Here is a 17,537-nt window from a genome sequence, read left to right on the forward strand (position 1 = left end):
TTTTTTCACTTTTGGGTGAAGTAACCCTTTAATTTTTCAAAAAGCATAAGTTATTTGTAATTTTTCTGTTATTTAAAGTGTCAAAATATCATGTGGTGTGACCGGCTGGCCATAACTCTAAATTCAGCAGCCAAGATTGGGCAAAATTCTGAAATAACGGTTTAAAGAAATGCCTGCAGTTAAACCTATGTGCTGCGCTTTCACACAGATGTTACAAATACGCATCAGCAGCATGATGACCCGTCAGGGTGGCAGTGGCTCAGTGGTTCATGTAGGTTGTATGTATGCCTTCAAACCGGAAGGTTGGTGGTTCAATCCCTGGTTCCACCTAACCAATTGACAAAGTGTGCAAGATACTTAACCCCAACTGCTCCTGATGAGCTGGATGGTGCCTTGCATGGCTGACACTGCCGTCGGTGTATGAATGGGTAAATGTGAGGCCATATGGTCTGTTGAAAGCGCTATATAAATGCAGTCCATTTACCATGATGATTGTCAAGTTTAAACATTGTTCACAAAAAGTCCAAAAATGTGTCATGGAGTCGCAACATTTGTTTCCAGGCGGATCTTTGTTTCAGCTTGCGGACATCCTGTAGAATTCAACCAATCAGATAACGTCTTCAAAACTCCTGAAGTGTTTCCAGATAAGTGTGCCATTTATATCAGACGTTAAGCCAATGGTTAGTTGGCGTGACATCACGTCTGAGGCTGAGACAATTTACCACCCACAACACCCTAGCACTCACTGTAAACCCTAACGCTCAAAATAATTAATTGGTTTGAGTAGGACAAACTTAAACAAATTTGTTCAGTCAAAATCATTTTTAATGTAATTAATGAGTATTTAGCAGTTTTTCTTCTTCTTCCAAGTTCACAGAACTAATATATTTTAAGTAAACTGAAATATTTTGTTGTTTTGAGTTAAGAACTTATTTATTTTAATTTAGACAAACTTGAAACTGGGATTTCTATTTCCCAGCATGCTTTGCCCTTGGCACTCGAAAGGGAGACTACATACTAAAATTAAGTGTCATATGTTTTTTTTCTTTTAGTTGTTCAATGTTTGTGATCAATGTTTTGTTATACTAATGTTAATGATTTTCTGTTAATGTGGGTTTTTGGAGAGTTACCTTCATATAGTCTCAGCATCAGACGTCACGCCCACGGACCATTTGCTGAACGTCTGATGCATATGGCACGCTCAGAGCCATATAATAATATAATAGCTCTTATAATACTATAATGGCTCTGGGCACACTTATCTGGAAACACTTCAGGAGTTTCGAAGTCGTCATCTGATTGGTTGAATCCTACAGAATGTCCACAAGACACGTGTGTTGTGGGGTACTTCAGTGTTGGGAAGATGAATCTGTATTTAAACTGGGTCATCAATGTAATAGAAATGTAAAATTATTTTTGAATTGGGTGCCTTATAGACTGAGAAAATACAGAAAATGTATTTTTGTCTCATGGGGATGAAAGACTACAATTCCCAGAATGCTTCGCTGCCCTGTGAGGCCATTCTTAAAGCCACTAACTTGATTACAGTGACTGAGTTGGAGAAGACACTACAATTAAAAACTGAACGTGTCTGTTCAATATAATGAGTGAGTCACCGCGCGAGTATCACAGCACTGAGCACTAACTGCAGGAGTCAGATAAATGAGCTGAGCTCTCGTGATGAGCGTTGAGGTAATCGCGACTACACTTGCGGCATACATTCACAACGCGAGTTCAGGCTGCCGCGTTTCAGTTCATGCCTTTGCAAGCTTAACTTTCATAGAAATTATTTTGAAAAGTTAAAAGACATTGCTCACCATAGCTCCGTTTAAATGAGTGCCTGCAGCTGCCAGCTGAGCTCTGAGTGTGATCTCCCATCTCCCATGCGTGAGTTCAAAATATGCGGAAATGGCTCCCTCTGCTGGCTGTAGTCTTTAGCCTTTGGCCAAACATTCCTCATATGATGCAAATATCGTCAATTTGCATCATAGGAGGAATTTTTCCAGAAATAAAATGCATAAATCTCTTGTCTCTGGGGAATATGAGGGGGGAAAGCACATTTATTTGAATATACTCCAGGGTTTATTTACCCTCTCTGAGGGTCTTCTGTGAGCACACAGCCACCTGAGTTTGATCAGACGGTCGTAGGCCCCATCGCGAGGCCTCCCTGTTAGATCAGTCCGTAGGCTTGTCTGGCCTCCTGAGCACTTCTACCGAGCATTTTATGTAAGATAAGTGCTCGGTAGATCCTAGGATCGAGCAGGTGAACTCCCCTTGCTAGCAAGGATTAGAAGCTGAGTACTGCTCTCTAGGATACCCGTCTCTGAGATTCAGTCTGAGGAGGATACTGCTAGTTCACAGTCCCTCAGTCTGGATGCCTCACTAGATAGCGACTGTCCAGATGCTCTGTTTTAAACAGACAGGGTTGGCCAGGCCGAAGTGTTCCGCAGTAGCGATACCAGGTCAGGCTAGGCACCTTGGTGGCATTCGGGAAAGGTTTCACAAATAGTGACTGGCTGGTGTGCCCTCTGGCCACATTCCCTTAAAGGGACCCCTTTTGTTGAAGTAGTTGGTCCCAGGCCTTTGAGCAGTCTGGGTAGGACCTCATGCGTGTGCATTAAGGTTTCTCTTGAGGCTTATAGCTTGGGCTATGACCGTAGGGAATGCTGTCACTGACAGCCCAGTATGACCAGAGGCTTTTCAGTTGAATTTGCTTGTCCTGACAGTTGTCACTGCCAGTGGGCATGCACTCCCCTCAGCATGGCGGCGTGGGTATATCGTTTCCCAAAGCGTTCTAGGACACAGTGCGAGTTCCCTTTTGAAAGGTTACGTATGGTTTCATGTTTGCAAGGTGCACATTGATGATGTCATGGGCTGTCGCCGGTCAATAGGATTGCCTTGATTTGATAGTAGCTTCAGACACCTGTCACGCTGGAGGCGTTCCCCCAAAGCGTTCTAGGATGCAGTGTCTCGTTCCCTGTTCTCAGGGAACAGAGGTTACATACATAACCTGAGACATTTTCATGGCCCCAAATGTAACTACTCGTTGGTTATTCAACAGTCCACGCTTCTGAAGTACTGATGTCCATACGTTTTTTTTATTTATTGATTGCGAGACACCGTAAGAACTAGACATCAAACAGAAACAACAAAATTACAGGTTTTACACAACTCCGCTAAAGACACAAAATCAAATAAAGAATACATAAAATATTAACTCTTTTACCGCATTTACCTGGTAACCAACAGTAGAATAATCAGGAGCCCATGTATATCAGAATTTCTCCTTTGTCCTTCTGTTGGCACTAACACTTATGGGTTAAATAACACAGGAAGAGTCACATGATGATCATTTAATACAAATCAGGTAACAACAAAATCCAATACCAGTAAAAAATTAAAAAAATTGGCACATATACACATATGAATAATAAAGAAATAAAATAGACATTAACCTCTGAAAACCACCAATATGTATATATATTATATATACATATATACATACACATCCATATAACATTCACACAATACATAACCCACAGCTGACCTACCAGTGTCAGCTACACCAAACTTTTCGTAATTTCTTGACCAATGAAAGCTGCGAAAGATTCCAGGTTCCTCAAGGTCTGGCTGAGACTACCATCATGGTGAAAAGTAGCGCATCTGGCTTTGTTTGAGAGCAAGTGTTAAATGCTTTATAGTGCTGCACTCATTTAACAAGCGCTATATGATGCTATTGTTAACATGTTAGCAAATTAGCAAGTTAGCATTTTTTGAATTAGCTTGGTCTAGCTAGGTAATTTGTACTAGGTTACATGATATTAAGTAAAATCTGAATTAGTGTACTCAAACTTTTAAAGTTAAGAAAAATAAGTACAAAATACAAATCTGCCAGTTCTGCTTTCTTAACTTAAAAAGCGCAACTGATTGCCTCTTTTTTTTTTTTAGTTTTGCCAACTTATACAGGTTTACAGTGTTGACAAGCCACTCACATTTTCTGAAAGTGTAAGAATGTAGTTTTCAGCTCTTAAAATAACTGTGAGAAATAAGGTGCTTACAAACAGACTGTAACAGGAAACGCCACCAAAAACTTTTGTCTCATTTATAGTCCAAATATCTAAAAAAATCTTAAAACAAGAAGTATTTACTAGACAAGCAAAAGTAATTGTCTTGTTTTGGTGAAAATAACAAAAAATTAAGAGAGTTGTTGCTTAAAACTAGATTATTTTGCTTACCCCACTTGCGGATTATTTAGCTTATTTTAATTTTGAGTTATTTTTTATTGTCAAACAAGACAAAAAAAATGTTTTGTCTAGTAAATGTTTCTTAATGTTAGAATTCTTAGACATTTTGACTAGAAACAAGACAAAAATACTAAGTAAGAAAAGCATTTTTTCCCCAGTCCAGATCAATGCAGCAGGTGAGGTGTGAGATTTGCCCTATGCATATTAATGTTGTAATAAATTTATTTATTTTCAAATACATAACAGACAGATGGTGGGGGCGCTGAAGCGTGGCCTGTGTCAGCAAAACTGCATCAGGATGTATAGAATAGTCTTATATGTAGGACAAAAGATGGATGAAATGTTAATAGTGGTGCTTGCTAGACATTGTTTTCCCTTGTATTATAGCCTTCCTTTTGATGACTTTTAATGATGCTCAAAAACTCTAATTGGTTAAAGGAAGGCTTTTTGAAAAAAATATATACATCCATTAGTTTCATGCGGCTCATTCTTTCTTGCAGCCATTTCATACACCGAGACAGAATCAGCAGAGATAATTGTTTTTCAGTCCACTAAGGTCATCTGCAAAGATCAACCAACATCTAATCGCATCTCAGAGGGCAGCAAGCGCAAATCAACTCACAGTCATTATGACCTTCTGTTTGTGACTTTTAGCTGCAACTATTATTAAAAAGTGAAAGAGAGTGAGTGTTGTGAGCATGCATTATTTATACTGCTCCAGTCACTCTGACAGTAGTTCTTTTACAAGAGAGAATCCATCAATATTGTTGCTTTTTATCATGTCTCCTGTAAGAAGGTTATTGATGTCTGGAGTATCGGCAGAAGAAACACTGTCCTGGAATTGAGCGTTATTGTTCTCAAAGGCCTGAGGTTTATTAAACTGCATGATAGGTTTGTCCTGAACTCCCTTTGGAAAATATGTGTGACCTTTTCCAGGTCACAAACATCCTTCCACCGAACAAGATCTGATCCACAAAATATGCCTTATTCAGTCATACGGCATCTATCTATCTATCTATCTATCTATCTATCTATCTATCTATCTATCTATCTATCTATCTATCTATCTATCTATCTATCTATCTATCTATCCATCCATCCATCCATCCATCCATCCATCCATCCATCCATCCATCCATCCATCCATCCATCCATCCATCCATCCATCCATCCATGCTGATTTGTAGCTCAACAAACATATCTTTATTATTATCAGTATTGAAAACTGTTGTTGCTGCTTTGTTTTGATTTTAAAATATATTCAAATAAAAATACATGCAGACTTGGTGAGCATAGGCGATCTCTTTCAAAAATGAAAAATCATAATTATTCCAAACTTTTGAAAGGTCTCTCTCTCTCTCTCTCTCTCTCTCTCTCTCTCTCTCTCTCTCTCTCTCTCTCTCTCTCTCTCTCTCTCTCTCTCTCTCACACACACACACTCACACACAGAGGTCTGGTTCAGTATCTTTGTGGGGACTCCTGATTTAAAAATCCTGATTTATAAGCATTTTGAATAGTGGGGACCGCTGGCTGGTCCCCAGAATGTAGGTGACAGGTTTTAATCTTCCCACAATGTAATATAAACAAGGACACACACACACACACACATCTGGTGCGCTATCTTTCTGGGGACTCGCCATAGGCATAATGGTTTTTATACTGTACAAACCATTTATTTTGTCCCCCTGCTACCCCTACCCATGACACAAAACTTTCTGCATTTTTACATTTTCAAAAGGACTATATAAGCTATTGTACCCATGAGGACCTCAATTTAGTGACACAGAAACACAGTGACACGTGTCCCCATGAGTCTGTGTGCATTCAGGTTGAAGTCTCCACCAGGCGATAAAAACATGTACACACACACAATCTTTAGGTGCTGGTATCTCGATAAGCATATAGCTACTGGGTGCTAAGAAAATGATTATTCCTTTAATCTGCTGAAGATGTGAAGGGAAGAAATATTTGGAGACACATAAACAAAAGAGCCACCTACAAACCAGCTGAAAATTAAAGCAATTCCTCCAACGGCTCCTAGAAAAGGATCAAGGGATCCTAGCATCCCAAATATGGCTAAAGGATCTTGACACTAAGACATTGTAGAAGGATTTAGCATGCCAAGAGTGTAAGCCATATATATATATATATATATATATATATATATATATATATATATATATATATATATATATATATATATATATATATATATATATATATATATACACACTGCACTGTAAAAAATTATTTAGAAAAAAGTTACCTGGTTGCCTTAAAATTTTAAATTCATTGAAATTAAAATTTTGAGTTAATACAATGAACATTTTTTTGGGATTCGACAACCTTTATTAAAAGATTATTAAAAGATTTTGTAAGCATATTGGGTAATAATGTGTGTTTTATTTCTGATGATGCAGAGAAACATGCCAAATTGTGCTATTTTCATGATTTATCAAATTTTTTATGTGGTTCAGATACAAAAATATTTTGAGTTTCTATTTATTAAACTAATTTCCTTCATTGTATCAACTCAAATTTTTAATTTCAATAAACTCAAAATTTTAAGGCAACCAAGTAACTTACTTTTTTTAAGTTAAACCAACAAAAACCACCACAAATTTTTCACAGTGTGTAAAAAATTTTGGTTGGTTTTTGTTGGTTTAACTTAAAGAAGTAAGTTTCATGAACTTTCAAGGAGTAGTTGACCCAGAACTTCAAAATCTGTCATTATTTATTTATTCATTTATTAAATCTGTTCATCATATAAAGCGACCGTGTCTCTTCAGAAAATGTTCAATTTGTTTTATGATCTTTTTGAAGTGTCAGTTGCGGATCTGTCAACGGAGGGACAGAAAGGTCTCAGATTTTCATCAAAAAGATCATAATTTGTGTTCCGAAGATGATTGAAAGTCTTACAGGTTTGGAACAACATGAGGGTGAGTAATTAATGAACAAATATACATTTTTGGGTAACATAAAAAAAAAAAAATGCTTATCTTATCTCTGAGCATGAGATGTAGATATACATGGCAATTTCGGCAAACACACATAGCCTAATGTCCAAACCTTTTACCCGCTCACGACTCAACAAATCACATATTCACTTCAAAGTTCAGGAGAAATGGAAAAGTAAACATCATACACCGGCTCTCAAACTCTCAAAGCATATAAGCACTGTAGAATAAACCACCTGCATTCAATCTAAAAATCCCAACACAGGGACAACATAAGTAATTAAAAACAGGAACAGAAGGGGTTTGAATAAAAAATTGGAGAAAAAAAATGAATAGAACATCTGTCAGCTGTAATTTAGACCAAAGCATGTGTCTTCCCTGCACTACGAGAGCTCAGTCATGCTTCAGTCATGTCAAGCTGCCTGCTCTGTTCTTCTGTCAGAAAGCACCACAACGGCTGTTTGATCACCATGACAACCTCATGAAAGCTGGTGTAGCCCACCGGCGAAGACAGCCGTCACAGGAAGTGAAGCTCGTATTGACATTTTTCTCATTAGAAAACACATCCAGTGCTGCTGGTGATATGAATGAGAATCAGAGGAAATGTTTTTGATAGATTTATTAATGATGACTCTTTACTCTGTAAATAGAAATGGCAGATGTTTCATGGCAAGCGAAAGGACCATTCTAAGGTCAGATTAAGACGCACACAGTCGTTCATAAAAGATTGATTGCATGAAACACTGATCCATACAGGTTATCACCTGTCATTCTACCTGTCTAGACTTTAAAGATGTGCTTGCAAGAAAGGATACAATATTTTGCACAGGTCGATCACTCTTTCTCAGAGAAGAGAATAAAGCAGAATACTTCTAAATGACAAAACGTGTTGGGACAGAGGAAAAAATTTAACTAAAACCCTTTGCCCGGTTTTACAGACAAAGCTTAAGCCTAGTACCAGACTGAAATGCATGTTTGAGCTGTTTTAACTGCACTGGCATATCTTAGAGTGCGTTCACACTTGTCATGTTTGGTTCGATTAAAACGAACCCTGGTGCGATTGCTCGTTTAGTGCGGTTCATTTGAACATATGTGAACGCTGCCATCCGAACCCTGGTGCGCACCAAACAAGCGGACCAAGACCGCTAAAAAGATGGGTTTCGGTCCGCTTCCAAACGAACTCTGGTGTGGTTTGATTGATATATGACCAAAGGCATGTAAACGAACCAGAAAAAGGGCGTAATATCACAAGATGCGACACTACATGTCAGCTGATTTGACTACGCGGAAAGATCGGTGTATCCAAAATGAGTAACGTTAACGTTAGAGGGCAAACGGGGGGCAACGAGGAGGTAAGTGCCTCATCAATATTTGGTCCGATCATGTTTCGAAAATGTTAGAAAAAATGCACAAAATGCATACCTGGTTCTTCTCATCAAAGGACCTGTGTTGCCCATTGGAACTGTGTTGGAACTGCCGTCTCTTTTGCAACAGATCTTCGTTTCTGCATACAACGGAGGAAATCCTGGTGCTGCTTTGAATGTTTTGAAAATTTTATGAGTTCTTTGTAAATTCTCAGCTGGTAAAAATAATGCCATATGTACACTCATAATTACATTTAATCCAGCACACAGCATTGTTTTGAATGTTCGGTAAGCAAGCTCCTACGTCATATAAGCCGACCAATCAGGTTTTGACCATCTCCCTTTGCCTTTGGTTTGGTAACTCTAGTGTGAACGCTAAGTGGACCAGGACTATATATTTCAGTGTTGGGCAGTAGCGTCGTTACAAGTAGTTACGCTACTAGCTTAATGTACTGTTCCCTGAGAGAGGGAATGAGTATTGTGTATGGGAAAAACTCCTTTTCTCGAGAATATGAACCAAAACTTTATTAATAAAGGTATCTTATGTAAAGCGTAGTGCAGCTGCACGGCAATAGCCCGGCGCGAGGAGCACTCTGATTGGCCGGGCCGCGGCACCTGCAGGAACCTATGGTGAGGCGGCTGAGAGGAACGAACCAATGGGGACGCTCCAGAGAGACCGCCGAAAAAGGGGCTTATATTAGCATACAGGAGGCTTTATAAGATCCTGATCCGCCATAGGTGTCAGATTTTAAAAATCGACTGAAGCGATACCTGATAAGCACGAACAAGGTGCGGAACGCAATACTCGTTCCCTCACTCAGGAAACCGAGGTTATGAAAGTAACCAAGTACGTTCCCTATCGAGAGGTTCCTCGTATTTTTTATGGGAACACAATGTAAAACGCAGTGCGTGCTGACTGACCCAAAATCCCCAACTGAATGAGGGAAAGTCAAAAAAACTCTAGAGAGACCGACACAGGCGGGCTTCATAAGGGGAATGAAAAGAACCGGAAGAGTCGGTTCGTTTGAACACCTGACCGGACATAGTCAGATCTATGGTAAAGTGTAATGGTGCTTATGAATGATTGTGTATAGGCAGAACGCAATATAAGCAATCGTGTTGCCAGGGCTGCAGATAGAGCCCTTAGATGGAGAAAAGCACTGCTTGTTGGCTGCAATGGCTGTGACATAAGCCGCGTTCTTGACATATCTAACAGCCTGAGTTCGCTCGTCTAACTTACTCTAGTATTCCCTGTCCGCGGCGGTACTTAGCGCGACAGGACGAGGGAAGAGGAAGAGTGAGGAAAGCTCCGTCTGTCCGCGGCGCTTTTTCAGCACGGCGGCGGTGGCATAGTGACGAGAGCTTCGGTTTGAGTTTGTTTACTTACTCTAGTATTCTCGTTCCGCAGTGGTTCTTAGCGCGACGGGACGAGAGAAAAGGAAGAATGAGGAAAGCTCTGTCTGTCCGCAGCTCTTCTTCAGCACGGCAGCATAGTGACAAAATTTTCGACTCGAGTTTGTTTATTTACTTTAGTATTCTCCATCCGCGGCCGTTCTTAGCACGACTGAACGAGATAAGAGGAAGAGTGAGGAAAGCTTTGTCTGTCCGCGGCGCTTCTTCAGCACGGCGGCATAGTGTCGAGAGCTTAGGCTCGAGTTTGTTTATTTACTCTAGTATTCTCCATCAGCGGCGGTTCTTAGCGAGACGGAACGAGAGAAGAGGAAGAGTGAGGAAAGCTCTGCGCCGGCGGCGGAAAGAAGAGCCGCGGCAGAGTGAAGAGAGCTTCGGCTTGAGTTTGCTCATGTCCTCTAACATTCTCTCTCCGTGGAGCTTCTTCAGCGTGACAGAACGAGAGAAGAGGGAAAGTGAGGAGAGCTCCGTCTTTCCGCGGCGCTTCTTCGGCGCGTCGGAACGAGAGAAGAGGGAGAGAGTCCTCGCATAGAACAAGCCTGTAAGCTCTTTGAAGTGGTGTTGCAGCGGCAACACACACACACACACACACACACACACACACACACACACACACACACACACACACACACACACACACACAACATAGAGACACAGAATAAAGAATATTTAACGACGGATGGCGCAGCTGGAACGCAGGTGACTGAAGGCGGAGACCCAGTGGGAATCCAGCGTCCTCAGGGCTGCAGGAAAGTTCCGCTGGTTGCTTTTCGACGGCGGTTTGCTTGATTCCGAAGGAGATAAAATCTGACACCTATGGCGAATCAGGGTCTTATATAGCCTCCTGTATGCTTAAATAAGCCCCTTTTTCGGAGGTCTCTCTGGAGTGCCCCCATTGGTTCGTTCCTCTCAGCCACCTCACCATAGGTTCCCGCATGTGCCGCGGCCCGGCCAATCAGAGCACTCCTCCCACATAGATACCTTTATTAATAAAGTTTTGCTTCATATTCTCGAGAAAAGGATCTGTTGTGTCTCTTGAATAAACACCTCTTGTTAAAAGTATAGGGCTCCAGCCTGGCCACCTCTTGATATGAATTAAAAAAATAAACTTGTTTCATGTGTGTGGGAGATAGATCACACACACACAGGCTACATGTTTTATATTTTGCCATGGTGGTACTCAGTGGCGTAGCACCAAATTTTGGGCCCTGGGTACAAACCATCTTGCTGGGCCCCCGTACCATGTATGTGTATGTATAGAAAACTGACTTCTAAGGCCCCCCCCCTGCCTCGGGCCCTGGTTACTCAGTACCCTTTATCCCCCCAGTCCCACGCCCCTGGTGGTACTGTTTGGAGCAGGTCTTCATTATTTTGCTACTGTAGGCCTACTTTCTGACTTTTTTTTGTAAGTCGAGTTGTAAATTAACTTACAGTTTGTCCTGCAAAAGTGCTAAGTCTAAATTGAGCATGAATGCAAACACGCAGGTGTGTATGCATATCATACACACAGATGAACACACACATACTCTCAACACCTGGTTTTGTTAATATTATGTTTTTATTGCCAAATTGATTTCGGACAGTTTTTGAATAACTGAAAAAGTATGCATGTCTATATGCTTGACTTTTATTGATCACTGATTTTATTGATCAATTTTATTGATAGCATTGATATGAATGAAGTTATTGGTTAAATATAAAATTAAATAAATAAAAAGTATAGCTTAGATGTAGTAAACTACTTTTGTTAAGTTGCTGTAGCTTAGCTTGCTACATTTCCCAGGGGGGTAGCTTCAGTGCAGTGAAGCTTAATTTAATGGTAGCTTAGCTCACTACAATTTCCATGTAGCTTGCCCAACACTGATATGTTTTATTTTTGTTTTTTTGGTCCAGACCAAATGATCCAAACTAACCGAACTACAAATGTGAACGCACCCTTAGGGTCGAGCCGGGTCACTAATCGAAATGAATCGAACTTTAGTTCTGTGTTGAGGACGCAAGACACAGAAGCCAAAGTAGCACGTCCGGAAACACGACGCACGACGGAAAAAGAACTGATGCGGTTCAAACATCTGTCGAAGTTTGCAGAGGATTACCGAGGCGAGGGTGATTGAGCCGAACTGTCCGAGAAGAACCGGTTTGTGGAAATGAATCGGACTTCACTAGTAAATACACACATTAGATTATGGCCAGGGACAAAACCAGCCCGTGCATTCGTCTCTCTCTAGTGTTGTGTAATTTACTGGCTTTTCCTTTTCTGTTGGAATTTTTCCACACGTAAATTCTGACCAATTGAAAAGCAGTTTAGGAAATATGCCATGGCCAATGAGTGATGTGGATGTTGTCATGTGCCTGCATTTATAGTTTCAACTGCTTCGGACCAAAACAAATCAGTGTGGTGTGAAAGGGAACCAAAAAAGCTGAAAAATGCAACAATGTATAATTGTTTGCCCTTGGTTCGGACCAAATCAACCGAACTAGAGATGTGAAAGCACCCACAAAATAGCCTATGTCAGAGCTCTTGCTTTGTCTCAAGATGCACATGACACCAGTGCTCTTTTCTAAGGCACAATCATAAAAGATAAATGTCCTATTTTAACTAAGGCTTAATCCTGGCTTAATCTAAGTCCCATCTGTGAAACAAGTATTTTAAACTAGAACCACTCAAAGCATAAACGCCAAATGAAATAAAGCATAAAAATAGCCTAATGGCAAATATGATTTGGCCCTCTGGGTGCTGTTTGCGGTCCTATCACAGTCATGACAACCTGAAAATGATGAGAGGTGTTTCTTTTAGTGTTGCTGCATTCACCTTATCCACCTTATTTTTCAACGCGGAAGTAAGGTGTTTTCTTTGAATGTGCTACACTTCCGATATAACGAGAAGTGCAGTAAACTGTAAAACTTCGCTATAAACCAGCATGTTTAATTAAGAGAATAAATTAACATGTGGTTAGAAATACTAGTTTGCCATACCAAGCAGCATAACAAGCTAAAAATAACTGGAAACAATAATAAATGACAGATAACTGGAGACACCGGAAGCCTTGCAGGCTTATTAAAATTGCAAATGTCCGTGCCTGCTCTTACTTGAAAAAATTATAATAATAACTAATACTAATAATAAAATAATAATAATTCACATTCAATTTAATTGACCATATCAGAGAAATGTAGTAGCGTTGATTTCCCAGTTGTGAGGCTTTCACGTTGAGTTTTTGCTCTCTCGTGTTTGCATAATGATGCAAGTTGAAGGTCCACTTAAATCAAAATGCAAGTTTTTTAGCTTTTAGTATGACTGTGTTAGCTTTAAAGTTATGAATAAGCTGCATGTTCCAAAACTATGTAAAATTAATATGCTTTCATTTGAGGCGAATAAAGTCTGTTTTCACGTTAGTTTCACACACCGTAGCAGCGCACACACCCCAACGGCTGTGTTCTAAACTACATACATAGACTACATAATTTAGACTACATACACTAGAGCATAGACAGTAAAAGAAATGGACAGAGCTATCCCATTGACTTCAACGGCGTTAAGTAATGTCAGTATAGGAGCACTCACTTCCTGATGGCTGAGCGTACTGCGCAGTCTCAGACTGAGCTTGACGACGTAGATGTGACGTGAGCCTCCTGTCTGACAGCTGTAGGTCTTCTAGTAGATGTGGAAAGTGAAATCTGAATCCCGTTGTTTAAATATTTTCTGCCGTTGCTTTTGGCTCACTATTGGCTTCTCTCCATTCTTCCCCCTTGACTTTATCAGACTTTATGTCTCCACGTCCCCCCGACTGTTTCATAGACAGTAAAAGATTGCCTGCGAGCGTCTCCTCAGGTCTATACGGTAATTTCTCAACTGTGCGACAGAGTCGCGTTGGTTATGAAGCACTAGTTAGCCTATTTTTACAAAAACAGCTTCTGCGGGGCGATAGTGTAAGATACAAGGTAACGGAGCCTTTTATGCATTGTCGTGTTTCTTTAGAAATAAACAGTGGACAAATGGAGTCTTTAAACGCCTCAGATGTAAAGTTATTAACTGTCAAAGTGACTCAAAAATGAATGGGAGTCAATGGGATGCTAACAGCAGGTGATGGCTTGGTTAGCAATGGCAGCCCCTATGGGTGGAACGCTTTCTGAGTAATAGATTACCCCCTTGCACTAGAGCAGCGCGGATCGTATGCGCGAGTCGGCGCAGACAACAAACATATGTCCCATTTGAATTCTGCACAGAATGCTGCATTTTAAAGCGATATGGAGGAGACTATGATGATAAACAGTGTAAGAGGAAACTGTCTTTACCAAACAGAAAGGTCCGCTCTTGCGCTCTAGTCAAACGGTGTATTAACGAAACGCTATTGGCTGTTTCAAAAAAGGGGAGGAGCTGCTAACAGCTGAAGCCAGGGGAAATTACGTCAACACATTGAATAATGCGGCGCCTTTCAAGGCACTTCAGTGGGCCTTTAATGACCAAGTGTGTCTTTCTAAAAATGTACAATGCTCTTGCAGATAAATATAACTTCAATAACATTGAATAATAAATATATTTTCGTCGGGTTCGAATAATTATTAATCACATAACAACATTTTTAAACCTCTCTAATTCACGTCTATGAAAATCAGTGAAACTAATTTACTTTTTTTTCACTGACAGACGGAAATTAAATGACTGTCAATTAAATAAACACTCATGCAAGTCCTGTCAAGCAGTTTAAAAGTAATTTTCTTCCCATGTATTTGCTATATTTCTTTATTTGAAGGATATCACTGGTTGTGGCGTGTGACACCTGTGTGTTTGAATTCTGGGAACAGGAACAAACACACGCACACAAACGTGCGCACACACGTGTTCTCCATCTGCCGCCACTTCAATCAGCCTGTATAATAATAATAATTTCCTCTTTGAATTAAAGCCATTAAAATGCAGCAAACTGAAGTGAAGTTGTGCAGCATTGATTCTGAGTGCATCTGTCTTCATCAGACAGACTGACAGGCTGCATAAATCAGCACAACCGCTGGGAACGAACAGCCCGAGAGATCCGTCTCTAATCAATTCCTATTAGTTTAGCATTTCTCATGCAGCCATGGGGCCTCCCGGGACACATAAACGGCAGATCGCATTTGAGCAATATGTTTGATGAAATGATGAGACAGTATGTGTGGTAGGCCTATCTGAACTGTTTGTGTGTTAAGGGTTACTGGCCATTCATCACCTATTTCAATTTTACAAATTAAATGTCTCATCCATGCAGAGATTTTGTTTTTATCAAACCATCCTTTAACATTAGTGTCACATTATCAACGATGGGGAACGCAGAACATGTTTTTCTTGTCAGGTTTCTCAGATTAGATATTATTCTACATTACAGGCCTATATTAATTACGGAAGACTGACGCGTTGCTGCCCCCTTCTGGATACCTGTGCGTGCGGCACCAAATCTCATCAGGTCAGAGAGTTTAAGCTATAGCTTGTAAAAAGTCACCACTAGGCCTATATGACAGATATCGCTTAAGCAGCGGCCCGCGCCTATTAGTCCATCAGCATTTTACACATCATTGCTTATGGAGGGCATTTTGGTTAATGTAATGGATGTCTGGCGAAAGCTAGCAACATAAGATATGAAACGTTCTCTTCATTTATTTTCTTTGTTGACGTATTTCCTATAAAACAGTAAGTTTGTGCAGGTTATGGGGCTTAAAAGTAAGGTAAGCATTTAAAAAAAAAAACACTTAAGGTTAAATGTTAATGGCTAGGCTACTGTTAGAAACTCTCTTTACATCCTGATATCAATCAATAATAGAAGTAGTTTATATATATATATATATATATATATATATATATATATATATATATATATATATATATATATATATATATATATATATATATATATATATATATATTAGGGCCGGGACTCGATTAAAAAAATTAATCTAATTAATTAGAGGCTTTGTAATTAATGAATCGAAATTAATCGCATTTTAATCGCATATAAATATTTGACCTGAGAACAATGAGAAGTAATTTTTCACATGGATTTTTAGTATACCATTGAATAATGACTGAATACATAAGCTTAATCAACAAAATATTTATTTATTTCAGTCCAGCAGACCAGTGCAATGTTTGCCATTAAGTGTAGCAAAAGCATATTTGGGATATTTCAGGCTCGATGTGCTGCGATGATACTCAAATTCCTTGTTGTAAAGCTTGCACACAACCATGCTTTTGGTGACGCTTCCATCCTTTCGTCTCATCAGCTTCTTCGTTCATGTTCACTATGGTTTGTTTTTGTCGTGACTCGTGACTGCTATTTGGTGTTCCAGTATAATCGGTCCGTCGAAACTCATTCATTGAAAAACATTCCGCTTTTCAACTTTCTCGAGAAGACATCACACGTCATCAGCGCATTGTAGAGCTTATGCTGTAACTGTTATTACAAGATGGCAACCCGTGATTTTTTTCTCGGAGCGGTTCATGTCAAGACTCGGACAATACTATCAACGCTGAAATGAATCTGCAGCAGTCAAGTGGTACAACTATAGCTCTGTAAACTGTTTACATTCATTGTTTAATGTTATGTTCTTTGAGACATGAGATCATTTAACGGCGCCTCTTTGCAAACTCTACATTCGTGCGTTTTGAAGGAGGCGTGGCTTTGGAGACGCTCTGATGGAAGGCTGGAATCACATGCTTTCAAAGTTAGCTTGATATTGACTGCATCTGAAAACCTAGGCAGCTCACTTCGCTGCCTTATCAGGCAATGACTTTAAGGCAGCGTTTACGCACAAAGGCCCCTCACTGAAACTGATTCCCGACAGACTTCTGCGGTATCGTAACAGTTTTTATGATCTACAGAAAAATAAAGCGAGCTTTGGTGAGAACTAAACAAATATTTAATTACTAGCCTACAGTAGTAATTTATCGCTAGAAATGACATTAGAAGTGGAAAGCGCTGTGCAAAAACGTACATTTACACACAAAATGACCAGAAGCCGCAACTTTCAGACACCATCTTTGTTTTTCTAGTTCAACTGTCACCTAATGGAATGCACAGGATTGTGGGTATTCAAAGGCGGCGAAGGATACATCTATGCTGCCTTCAAAAATCGATCAGATGAAGGTCTCAGGAGACAGGAAGTGAAGCTATAACATTGGATTCAGACATTCCTTCTTACCTTGAAATGTGTCCTCTGAAGGCAGCACTTTCCAGGTTTCGTACGCAGCCTTTGCTAGCCTCTCAGAAATTGCCTACCCTGCCTTTAATTACTGATTGCTACTGGTCGCAGGTAATAGTCTATTAGTAGGAGAAACCTAGACACAATTTTATTGGACAAAAATCTGTACAGTGCTAGATGAGTCATTAACGTTGCTAAATTTCCTCAGAATACAACGACTGTACTTTGTGTTTGAATTTAAATACAACAAAATAGGCACTGACTTAAAGACAACTATTTAAATAGTAATAATATAATTTTGATAATAACATAAAAACACATTCACCTTACAAAGTTACCTCATTATACGTGTTAGAAATAAAGGGTGTGTTCAGGTTGAGCCACTCTTT

The sequence above is a fragment of the Pseudorasbora parva genome, chromosome 23 (genome assembly GCF_024679245.1).
Source record: "Pseudorasbora parva isolate DD20220531a chromosome 23, ASM2467924v1, whole genome shotgun sequence".
In the NCBI taxonomy this organism is placed as follows: Eukaryota; Metazoa; Chordata; class Actinopteri; order Cypriniformes; family Gobionidae; genus Pseudorasbora; species Pseudorasbora parva.